This window comes from Pleurodeles waltl, chromosome 2_1 (assembly GCF_031143425.1).
Source record: "Pleurodeles waltl isolate 20211129_DDA chromosome 2_1, aPleWal1.hap1.20221129, whole genome shotgun sequence".
Lineage (NCBI taxonomy): Eukaryota > Metazoa > Chordata > Amphibia > Caudata > Salamandridae > Pleurodeles > Pleurodeles waltl.
The window spans coordinates 467477243-467489945 of record NC_090438.1 but is presented as its reverse complement, the minus strand read 5'-3'; the positions used below and the strand labels follow the sequence as shown (position 1 = coordinate 467489945).

General features: G+C 42.2%; 1 protein-coding gene across 2 annotated transcripts in view; it reads left to right on the top strand.

Annotated features, from left to right (window-relative positions):
* Positions 1-9387: 9387 nt before the first annotated feature.
* The window catches only part of RAB9B (RAB9B, member RAS oncogene family), a 55937-nt gene continuing 52621 nt past the window's right edge, over positions 9388-12703 (top strand). The window contains exon 1 of one of the 2 annotated variants that reach the window (XM_069213538.1): positions 9388-9519. The gene's annotated coding sequence lies outside the window, so the exon portion shown is untranslated. The remainder of the gene's footprint in view (positions 9520-12703) is intronic. The other variant, XM_069213547.1, reaches the window with a different exon arrangement.

Below are 12703 nucleotides of genomic sequence, written 5' to 3'. Positions count from 1 at the left end.
TCCATGATCATAGCCATATTCGGAGTTACCATTGTGAAGCTACATATAGGTAGTGACCTATATGTAGTGCACGCGTGTAATGGTGTCCCCGCACTCACAAAGTCCGGGGAATTGGCCCTGAACAATGTGGGGGCACCTTGGCTAGTGCCAGGGTGCCCACACACTAAGTAACTTAGCACCCAACCTTTACCAGGTAAAGGTTAGACATATAGGTGACTTATAAGTTACTTAAGTGCAGTGTAAAATGGCTGTGAAATAACGTGGACGTTATTTCACTCAGGGTGCAGTGGCAGGCCTGTGTAAGAATTGTCAGAGCTCCCTATGGGTGGCAAAAGAAATGCTGCAGCCCATAGGGATCTCCTGGAACCCCAATACCCTGGGTACCTCAGTACCATATACTAGGGAATTATAAGGGTGTTCCAGTATGCCAATGTAAATTGGTAAAATTGGTCACTAGCCTGTTAGTGACAATTTGTAAAGAGAGAGCATAACCACTGAGGTTCTGGTTAGCAGAGCCTCAGTGAGACAGTTAGGCATCACACAGGGAACACATAGATATAGGTCACAAACTTATGAGCACTGGGGTCCTGACTAGCAGGGTCCCAGTGACACATAACAAACATACTGAAAACATAGGGTTTTCACTATGAGCACTGGGCCCTGGCTAGCAGGATACCAGTGAGACAGTGAAAACACCCTGACATACACTCACAAACAGGCCAAAAGTGGGGGTAACAAGGCTAGAAAGAGGCTACTTTCTCACACTCGGGTTCTGTGCTAGAGACCCGGGGGATCATGGATGGTATTGGGGTGACAATTCCATGATCTTAGACATGTTACATGGCCATGTTCGGAGTTACCATTGTGACGCTATACATAGGTAGTGACCTATGTATAGTGCACACGTGTAATGGCTAGTGCCAGGGTGCTCACACACTAAGTAACTTTGCACCCAACCTTCACCAGGTGAAGGTTAGATATATAGGTGACTTATAAGTTACTTATGTTCAGTGGTAAATGGCTGTGAAATAACGTGGACGTTATTTCACGCAGGCTGCAGTGGCAGGCCTGTGAAAGAATTCTCCGAGCTCCCTATGGGTGGCAAAAGAAATGCTGCAGCCCATAGGGATCTCCTTGAACCCCAATACCCTGGGTACCTCATTACCATATACAAGGGAATTATATGGGTGTACCAGTATGCCAATGTGAATTGCTAAATTTAGTCACTAGCCTGTTAGTGACAAATTTGGAAAGCAGAGAGAGCATAACCACTGAGGTTGTGGTTAGCAGAGCCTCAGTGAGACAGTTAGGCATCACACAGGGAACACATACAGGGCACATACTTATGAGCATTGGGGCCCTGTCTGGCAGGGTCCCAGTGACACATAGACTAAAACAGCATATATACAGTGAAATATGGGGGTAACATGCCAGGCAAGATGGTACTTTCCTACAAGAGGGTGTAACACCCTCTCTCAGAGGAAATCCTTTGTTCTGCCTTCCTGGGACTGGGCTGCTCAGACCCCAGAAGGGCAGAAGCCGGTCTGTGGGTTGGCAGCAGATGTAGCTGCAGTGAAAACCCAGAGAGCTCGTTTGGCAGTACCCAGGGTCCATGCTGGAGCCCCGGGGATGCATGGGATTGGCACCCCAATACCAGATTTGGCATGGGGGGACAATTCCATGATCTTAGACATGTTACATGGCCATGTTCGGAGTTACCATTGTGAAGCTACATATAGGTATTGACCTATATGTAGTGCACGCGTGTAATGGTGTCCCAGCACTCACAAAGTCTGGGGAAATTGCCCTGAACTATGTGGGGGCACCTTGGCTAGTGCCATGGTGCCCAACACTTAGTAACTTTGCACCTAACCTTCACTAAGTGAGGGTTAGACAAATAGGTGACTTATAACTTACTTAAGTGCAGTGTAAAATGGCTGTGAAATAACTTGGACGTTATTTCAATCAGACTGCAGTGGCAGTCCTGTGTAAGAATTGTCTGAGCTCCCTATGGGTGGGAAAAGAAATGCTGCAGCCCATAGGGATCTCCTGGAACCCCAATACCCTGGGTACCTAGGTACCATATACTAGGGAATTATAAGGGTGTTCCAGTGTGCCAATCAGAATTGGTAACAATTGTCACTAGCCTGCAGTGACAATTTTGAAGACAGAGAAAGCATAAGCACCGAGGTTCTGGTTAGCAGAGCCTCAGTGATACAGTTAGGCACCACACAGGGAACACATTCAGGCCACAAACTATGAGTACTGGGGTCCTGGCTAGCAGGATCCCAGCGGGACAGGCAAAAACAAACTGACACAGAAGTAAAAATGGGGGTAACATACCAGGCAAGATGGTACTTTCCTACATTTATTTTAGCATAGGACACAGTTGTTGCTGTGTGTTGGTAGTACTGTACTGGCAGATGGCCATGGCATTGATGTCATTACTCTAGACTGTAAAACTGTGGATCACTCAGGTGGGTTTAGCCGATTGTGTAGTTGATATACAAGGCTATTTTAATTATGGTACACAGTTCAGGTTTTCTTAATGGTAGGGCAGTGCCTGCTGAGAATTGTAGTGCTGTCAGTCTCTGAACTACCCACCCCATACAGAGACAATGCATCCCCCAGTGAGTTTAGTTGACATGTGGTATGCTAGAGAGGGGTATTTGGACAGTTGGACACAGGGGTGGTGAGTGTGTTGGATGTAAAATGTCAACAGGTGATCAGTTAGCATGTAAGACAGAATTTAGGGTGACATATTCAGTGTTGTGACTTATCCAACTCCACTCCCCCAGGTGTTCATGTCAAGCCCTCAGGATGTCCAAGACCTTCTCTTCCCATGATGTGAATGTTGGGGGAAGAGTTGGGAGCCCACTGGCAGTCTTGCGGATCAACAGCTGGTGCACGGGGGCCGTGGAACGTACCTTCCCCCTGAGGTCATTCCACCTCTTCCTTATGTCCTTCCTTGTGCAAGGATAGCTGCCTACAGCATTTACCCAGTAGACTATATTTTGCACATCCCCATTTTCCTGGCAATAGAGGTTAGTTGGACTTGTGCTCTAAATAGGTCAGCTCTACTCTGATTATTTCATCCACTATGACCCTCAACTCATCATCTTTGAAGCAGGGATGTTTTTTTGGGGACATGTAGGTGGTGGATAAGAAAAAAAAGGGTGATGAGGTGTGGATGCTGAGTTGTGAGTGGGGGACTGTTGGTGTCTGATGTGCAGGGTATTAATTTGTGTGTTGTGTATGTTGTGCAGGTGTGGGATGAATGGTTTTTGAGGTGTGGAGGTATGTCTGTTCTATACTACATCTAGATTTGCGACCTCTATCCTGTTCTGTGTAGCGTTCTGATTGCAAAGGATTGTGGGGTGTGTTTTATAGTGCAATTTGTAGATGGGTCTACCGTCGGGATGTGTGTCAGGTGTGTGGAGTTCAAACTATCCAAAGTGATGTAATGTATTGCTGAGTAGACCGCTAGCCGCTGTGCTTCGCACCGCCATTGGTTTAATGCCATGGGATAATGGCTATTATGTTTTGTGCGTTGTAATTGGTTCGGAGGATTTTTGACGGGCTGGAGGTGGAGCCACCTCTTTACCATCCTCTAAAGTCCTGGAGGTACCGGAATTTTGGCTGGGTTTTGGCAGTCCTGCTTGTGTAACTCGTAATATGGAGGTCTGTATGAGCCAACATAGCGGTCTTTTGGCGGCCGCCACCACAGTGGTCTTATAGTCAGACTGCTAAACTCATAATAAGGCCCTTAGGGCCACATGTACAAAATTTCAGATTTGCGACCCGCAAATTGCGAGTCAGAGCGACTCGCAATTTGCAACTCGCAAATCTGAATGTAGGATGGTGTCCCTGACACCATCTGCGATTCACAAGGGGGTCGCAAATGCCGACCTTATAAATAATCATGAAGGTGGGTCGCAATTTGCGACCCCCTTGCGAATGGCGGTCCTCACAGGGATGGTGGCCTGCTGCGGACAGCAGACCATCATGTCTGGACTGCTTTTCAATAAAGCAGGTTTATTTTTGTAATGCAGCCCGTTTTCCTTAAAGGAAAACGAGATGCATTACAAAAACAAAAAATTTAATGTTTTTGTTTCATTTTTTCCGAGCAGGCAGTGGTCCATAGGACCACTGCCTGCTCTGATAAAATGTTTACAGTGACATTCACAACAGGGAAGGGGTCCCCTGGGGACCCCTTCCCTTTTGTGAATGGGTTAGCACCCATTTGAAATGGGTGCAAACTGCGATTGGTTGGCAACCGCGTTCGCGGTCACAAAACAATCCTACATTGCACTGCGAGTCGCAATTAGGAAGGGAACACCAGGTTACCGAATCGCAAAACTGGGTTTGTGCATCACGATGTGCTTTTTGCATGTCGCAAACAGCTAAATTCGCTGTTTGCGACGTGCGAAAAGCTACCAACATGTGGCCCTTAATCTTTAAAAATTCATATCTCCAGTTCCCTACATTGGAATTTTGTTGTTTTGCCGTCATTTTAAAGATAAGAATATTTCCTATTATTAAAAAATTGTGTCGGATTTTTGTGTGTGGTGTTTTTCTTATTTACTGTTTTGTTGATATTAAATGCTGTCCAGTGGTCCCCAACCTTTTGACATTTGTGGACCCCCACTTCATCATTACTGGAACCTGGGGACCCCCACTGAATCATTATTGGAATCCGGGGACCCCCTACTGAGTCATTACTGACCTAATCTGTTAATATTATTTCATTTTCTAAGCAGTCGTGGACCTTTCCAAAAAAAATATATATATATATATATATTTGAGAATAAGTTACAGTTAGGATAATTCATTTGTAGACAAAACAAACTCAGACTACATAAACATTTGAAATTTCTAAAGTTATAGGCATCATTTAACAGTTTATAATTTGTGTACCACCCAAAATGTAATATAACTTGCACACCACAAAAACAGTGTTGTGAATTCTCTAAGCAGACTGAATTAACTATAACTCCCCCCTTTATCATGCACAGTGTTCTTATACATGTAATTTCAGATGGCACAGGTGTTCCTATGAATGTTACGATTTAACTTGCTATAGGTGATGCAATATGAAAGGGTATAAGCAATGAATGGGGAAGCTGTAAGTTATTGTTCAAGTAATCTGCCTAGTGAGTTCACAACACTGTGTGGGGTGGTGGATGAGTTATATTAAGTTTTGGTGAGCAAATTATAACTGTAAGTTATAGCTATAACTTTAGAATTTCCATTGTTTGTGTAGTTGGTGGGCGATACAGGGAAATTTCTGTTCCACAGCAGATGCTGCGTTGATTCTTCTTACAGGAAGTCAGGCTGCATCATTCTGGCTCGGCTATGCGTTGATCCAGTGGGCCATGCGTTGAAGTTCCGGTCACAATGCTTGCGCTGCGTCGATCTCCTCTCGGGGAGCCAGGCTGCGTTGTTCCGGTTTGGTGTGTGGTGATTTTCTCAACGCGATGCAGGCTGTGCATCGTTTCTGGCAGGCTGTGCGTCTAATTTTAACCACACAAGGAGTTTTTTGCAGGAGGAAGTCTTTTTGGTCCTGAGAATTCAAGAAACAGGAGGCAAGCTCTATCCAAGCCCTTGGAGACCACTTCGTAGCACAGCCAGAGAGCAGCAAGGCAGCAGGGCAACGGCAGGGCAGCAGACCTTTGCAGAAAAGCAGTCAGGTGAGTCCTTTGGGCAGCCAGGCAGTTCATTTTGGCAGGTTGCAGGGTCTGGTTCAGAGTTTCTTCACCAGTGGTATCTTGTCCAGAAGTGTCTAACTTCAGAAGTGTCTGAGTTGGTAGGGTCAGAGGCCCTGTTTAAATACCCAAATACTTGAAAATACTTGAAAATACTTTGAAGTGGGGGATACTTGAAAGAGTGGCTTAGAAATGCACAAGGTCCCCTTTCAGTTCCATTCTGTCTCCCAGGGTCTCAGTAGGGCGTTTGGCAGTCCATTGTGAAAGGGCAGGCCACTGTCCTTTGAAATGTAAGTGTCAGGCCCTCCACCCTCCCAGCCCAGGAAGACCCATTCAGTATGCAGATGTGGGCAGATGTGACTAAGCATCCTGTGTTTGGGGTTGTCTGAGTGAAATGCACAAGGGAGCTGTCAACTAACCCAGCCAGACGTGGATTGGAGATAGGCTGTAAGGCACAGAAGGTCTTGAGTGTAGAAAAATGCTCACTTACTAAAAGTAAATATCAAAATTCTTAGGTCCTCAGGGAGAAGTATAAGCCTACACTTCCACAGCACCTTTTAACTTTCTGTAGGAGGTTATTTATAGCCAAACATACCATTGTTAAATCAATATACATTAAGTTTTATTTTTACCATCCTTGATAAAATCATTTTTCAATTGTACGAAAATATTCCATTCCTAGATCATAAGCCTCAGGTGCTCCCTAAATATAACGACACAGTGCAGTGATAATAGTGATAGTTTAAGTGAAAAAGTGTTTGATACAATATTTACTATAATGTGGTTAAAAACCAAGACAGAAAAGTGAACTTCAAAAGGACCCCTTCGTTCCAGGTGTCTTGAAGTCACACTGTATGCTAAACCACATTTAATGTCAATGTTTCGACCTTATATAGAATTAATTAAAGGGTCATCTTCAGGACTAAGAGTTTTTTGTCGGTCGCACCTAGGTAAAGACAAAAATAAAATAGTTTTCAATATTTCCTCCTTTGATATGATCTGTTCTTTTTTACTTTTTAATTGTGAGTCAAAAGACATCACTCACCTATATTTGTAAGGTTTTTCTCTTTAATTCCAATGATTTCTTCAAGTAAACGACTTTATTCTAAAAATATAATAATATAATAAAATTATATCTCACTCTAAGATATCTTAGAGATGGCCACTGGGAAGAAGTATACATCAGGGATGTCATCTTTCATCTGTATTGTTTGTGTTAGTGGTGGAGCCTATGCCTGATATATGTAGATCACACCTTTGGGATGGGGAATATTAATAGGAAAGGTGATGCATTTGTTGTCAGTCTATGCAGGTAACACCTTATTATATCCATTGAGCATTCCCCCAAGATGTCTTATTACATGATCCGTTGCATCAGAGGAATCTGCTGAGATGCACTCCTTTCTGAGCATTCCCCTAAGATAACGTTTTCAATGATATGCTGACTCATAAGACTTCTGTCAAAATACACCACATGTACAAATTCTATACTTATGTCTAAGCTAAGTTTTTCTTACTGACTTCAGCCAAATATTTGCACAAAGAGTATTAATAGGTAAAATTCGGCTGTTACCAATGTTCATGGATTGGGTATTCAGTCTGTCTTGTGGGGGCACATTCCATAATCATTTGTTAACAATTTCTGTACTCCATGTGTGTTTCTACAGCCAATACCATTTCATGTTGGCTACGTTTAATGCTAGGAAATTGCCCAAACAGATGATAACTAATAATATCTGGTGGGAAGTGAAACTCAGATTTACCGTGAACAACCGAGGAGCTCAGATTCACCATTTCCTATGTTAGAAAGCCTGGACAGGAGTCACCCCCAACCAGCTGCAAGAGGGTTGTCTCCTCTACTTCCCCTTTTCTGTCCTCGCCTTACATTTCTCAACTAAAATAATTATATTATGTGCTAAACAATGCGGTATAAACTGAAAATAACTAACAAAATCTTCTTAACAGCAAGTTGTTAAGTATTGTTGTAGTGAGACCGATGGCACAGTGTGATTTAAAATGCTCCATTCCCCGCATATTTTCCAGAACACTGACATTCCATACTAGGTATTGTTCCAGAACAGGAAAGGAAGCCACCCTATGATTAATTCTGACCAAGAGCTGAAGAAAGCTCTGCCCACACTCTTTGAAGTATAAGCCCCCCATAAGGTTTGGTTCTAGTTGTACCCCGGATTCCATCAATTCATCACCATCACTTTCCACCTTACATGATATAATCAATGATAAAGACACTGTGGCATTACTAACTGTAACATCATAACATGTTCCTCCTCACTCCTAAGAATATTAACAACCATTTGCAATGCAACTGGTCTTGCATTTGCTCGTTAGAGCTGTGGGCCTTGTAAACTCCTAACCGGACTTTTCTTGCCACATAAATTGAAAGGAAAAAAACGAGCGTGATCGCTACCTGGAAAATAAAAAGATAATGTAGTGCAGAAACCAGGCTGAAAACATGGAGCCTCGTATGTTTTCATTAGTTGGCCAGTACTCTCGAGGAGGGCTAAGCACCAGAAAAGGCATGACGTATGGATGCCTTTCACTAATGAAATCAAGAAGATTTTAAAAGGCAAGCCCACGAACCAATGAAAGTGACAGGTGTGACATGGGCGTAGTTAAAAGCCCAAAGAGAGATTACAACAGGGACAGAACGCTTGTGCTCTCAACCGTAAAAATGCATGCGCAGGCAGTTCTGGCAAAAAGCTTGCACTTGTACGTTTATATATTTTATGCTAGCTTCAATACAGACTCAACAGCAATCTATTTATCTTATTACGAAGATCAAACTGATTTGCACACATCTGTAAATCATAATGAATAACTCCTAGTCTAACTGAAAATATCTGTATCCACTTTCCAATCTGACTATATAAATATGAAACTACATATTTTTGTTACAAATCTTCCAGTTATAAAGGGCTTTGATGTCATGTGATGTGGTCAGCGATATATAAAAAGTCAAATACATAAAGTACTAAGAAAATATTCTTCCCCAACATGTTTAACTTCAACAATACATCACACCCGTATTTCAGCATTTCTTAAGTTAGACCAATCTACGACCAGCTCCTACTTTTAATAGATGGTCGAAATGGAAGAGTGGGACTGCTATGGAGACCCTAACACTGATACAGTTTCATTTATTTTTTGTCTCAGGGATGGATTTGCAGTAAAAAATGCGTGATTAAAATCATTAAAATTAAAAAAAAACGCCCACCCTAACCAAAAAATACCCCATAAATTAAAATCGAAAAGAGAGAAAAACGCATCTAGAGCATGACATTACATCCGCAAATAAAATCTCATATCGATAATTGAATAAGAAAGCACAGGGATGAAAACATTAGGAATGTACCCAGCAACCAATTTAAAAGACTCGGAGGTGGACCCATGTTTGAAGGATGACTGAACTGGACAGGTTTTGTTTTAAGCGCTGCGCCCTGCAACATGCCCTGTAAGCAGCTGTCACAATAAAGCAACTACATCTTTCAGCACTGTGGAAAGGGAGCTAAGCAGGGGCTTTCCACCCTTACGCCTACCCCACCCTTCCTCGTCTCTTCCATTCTCGGGCGCGCAGGCGCACGCAGAAGTGAACATAGCCGGGAGCGCGCGAGCCTTCCTGTGTCTCGCGCTGGTGCGCAGCTGAAGTCTTTGCGTTTGTCCCGGCTGCTGCTAGTGATGTCATCGTGCCACCTGCACCCTCAACACTCAGTGGAGCAGGAGGTGGCGAGGAGTGAGCGTGCAGTCAGCAAGCCATTTTCTAGATTTTCACGGGGTTATAGATAAGCTCTCGCAGGTAAGTGAGGATGCAATACTTGCGGTGGGAACACTGAATCAGACGCTCAGAAACGAGCTGAGTAATGGATAGCGGGTGGCGAGGCTGCGCCGGAGTCACAGCCCATTGCGCATGCGTGCTTGTGGATCCAGGGCTGCTGGCTCAGTACTTGGGAGGTGGATGTGAGGAGCTTCAGTGATAGAAGAGAGAGAGGCGAAAGGTTCACATAACCTGACAAGAATACCGTTGCTGCCCCATATTGCACATAGGTAGCCATAAAACCCATACAGTAAAATCAAATACGCATGCTGCAAAGCAGAAGTGGCCAGTGGTGATGTTTGTATTAAGCACGCCATTCATTACCTATAGCATATAAATCGGGGTTCATTTGGTCAGATTACAAAATACAATCTTTTAAAGTGACAATACCTTTACATAGACATTCCTATCTTAATGCTGTTCTATAGAGTATAAAAAAGAGGAAGGACAGGTTCTCTTTCGTGAAGAGATTATTTCGAAATAGAGTGATCTGAAAACCTGAGTCATTATTTTCAAAGGGAGGCGAGGTCTAAAATCACGAGTTCCTAAACCTTATATCGGCTAAACCACTTGACAAATTACTGTAGCAGCATGGTGGAAACTCTGGCGCTCTTGACACATTTATAAAGAAGGATCTGGATGCTGTCACATAGCCACTATATAGAAGGCGTTTACTGTGTACTTTGTATAGACGAAATGACTCATTAATTCTCATTTATGCATCGTTAGTCTCTATGGTAATTTATGTCTTGTGTATATAAATTCTGGGAACAAAGCTGACAAATAATTATAAACATGTTGATGCTGCATAGCTGAATGTATTTTAGAACTTAGTAAACAGAATGACTCTTTTGTCCAGTGCAAACATTTTTACGGTCCAAAGTGCTGAAAGTCCCTTTTCACAGCATTTTATGAAAGCTAGTCACTGTTCCCTGTCAGGAAATATATCCAAGCCCAAACGTAAAGCATCCCAGCAGTGAACGATGTAGAAATACTAATGCTGCTACCTTCAAACCTGAATTCAAAGAATAAATATGGAGTCTACTTTAAAAAGGTAGCACCCTCCACAGGCATGCCAATCTAAAACAAAATAATCTCTGGGAACAGAAGTGGTTTATAGAGTGCTTGAACAAAATGTTAAGTTCTCTTACGCTGTTTCTGAAGTGTCGAGTGTCATTTTGACCCTGGAGCAAGTGGTAACAAACAGCTTAATTGATTTTTTTCCGCGTGTTGATATTTGGGCCTTTTGTAAAATAGAAATTCTGATTACTATTCCTCAATTTCCATCAAAGCACGTCATTGATGCTTTTAAAGTAAGCTTTAAAAACATCGGTACTGTCCAGCAGCGGTAATTACACCACTGCACAGCATTACAACGGCATTACGTTTACAACAGAAACACATGGAATAACTTTCTATAAGAAAGGCACCACTGTTGTATGCTTACTTTAGCTACACGTTTTTTTCTGGTGCTAATTCATAACAGAATGAGTCAGAAGAAAGATTCCGTCACTGCCACACATAATAAATTACAATGACATTGTGTGCTGATCTTATACCTTAATTATTTTTCTGTCCCTCCACTGCCCTCTAAATGAGGTGGTGTTAAGACTTACGGTAAGAGTGACTTTGGAATATTGTGGTCAGTTTTAGGTCACCTTTCTGTGGAAGGTAGCAAACAATACTCTTAGAGGGTTGGTAGGTGTTTGCATTACCGTAGACCACTAGAAGCAATTATTTCAGAATAATCTGTAGTTCCTGACAAAATAAGTAGATGGAGACTACACAATGAAGAATAACAAATAAAAGGTAACCCGAACTCCTATTTTGCATTCTACTGTGAAAGTTAGAGCAAGGCTGTAAACTGAATCCACAGACATGATGACACGCATATTTCTTCTCCCCTATTCTCATGTCTCAGCACACTGGCCATCCGACAGAAGTTTTGCAAATAATGAACAAGGCAAACTGATTTAACCCAATTATAGTCCCATTATTCACATTTGAAAAGTTGGGAAGAATCAGTTTGGTATGTTCCTTATTGCACTCTCAAGAAACGATTATGAAAAATGTATATGCTACAGTTATTACCATTGTGTGTGTTTGCACATATACACTAATATGAGATAAGTGATGTGTATGAACTCATTTATAAACTCTGCAAGCCAACGTCATTGAATTTAATCAGTTGTATATTTCATATGTTAGTTGCCCTGTGCTGTGAACATGAAGTTTCCAAACTCAAGCAGTCTTTGATATGTAAATACTTTCTCCTACACCCAGTAGGGAGCATTGTTTTAGGCATGTTTCACACACATGAAGTATAACGCGCACAGCGGCATGGAGGTGTAGGTTACAAAGTGATTTTAGTTTTTAAAAAATAACAAAGAAAGAGAAATGTCAAGAATTAATTCTAATTTAGGATAAAAAAATATAACAAAAGAGAAAAGCATAGGAAGAGTTTTCAGTTTATATCAGCACAGCCCTGTAAAACCATCAGTAGAGACAGACAGCCATTGTTATTAAAATATATTTTATTTGAACTATGATCCGTTTATTTACTTGTGTTCACATATTTTGGTTTCATGACAGTTTACCACTTTATATATTTATGAATTCTCCTGTGATTTATTTATGAGTTATCCTGTGATCACTTTGAATGCTAGGTGTACATCAGAATGTCATGAGACGACCAGGATAGTTGCAGCCCAAATATATGCGATGTGTGATTCACCATCCAGTATTCTTTAGTGACTTATCTCTTCCAGGCAGGCTGGCAATTGAAACCCAGCCCAAAAATGTCAGTTTTGAGTGTTTCATGAAGTGCAGGTTTTTACGTACTGCCCATTGGTTATCGTGCAGGATATTCCTGAATCTGGGTTCACGGACTTCTAATGATTGTTCTCCATCTTGTTCTTGTTAGAACAAGTTTTACTGTATCAGATTACAGGTGGGTTGCCCAAGGCCTCTGATGTGGGAGTGTCGTGGAGTGCCAGATTCGGAGTACAGTCCAGACCATAGTACCAGTAGGCCTTGTGTAAGGATAATAGATTCTTGAGGCTAATTCTTAACTCCACCTTGAGCCAGTGGAGTGATTTCAGGGAAGGTTATACCTGATCTTGGTTTCAGACATTCAGGCCCTTTCCAGTTGCCTGGTTCGGCATTC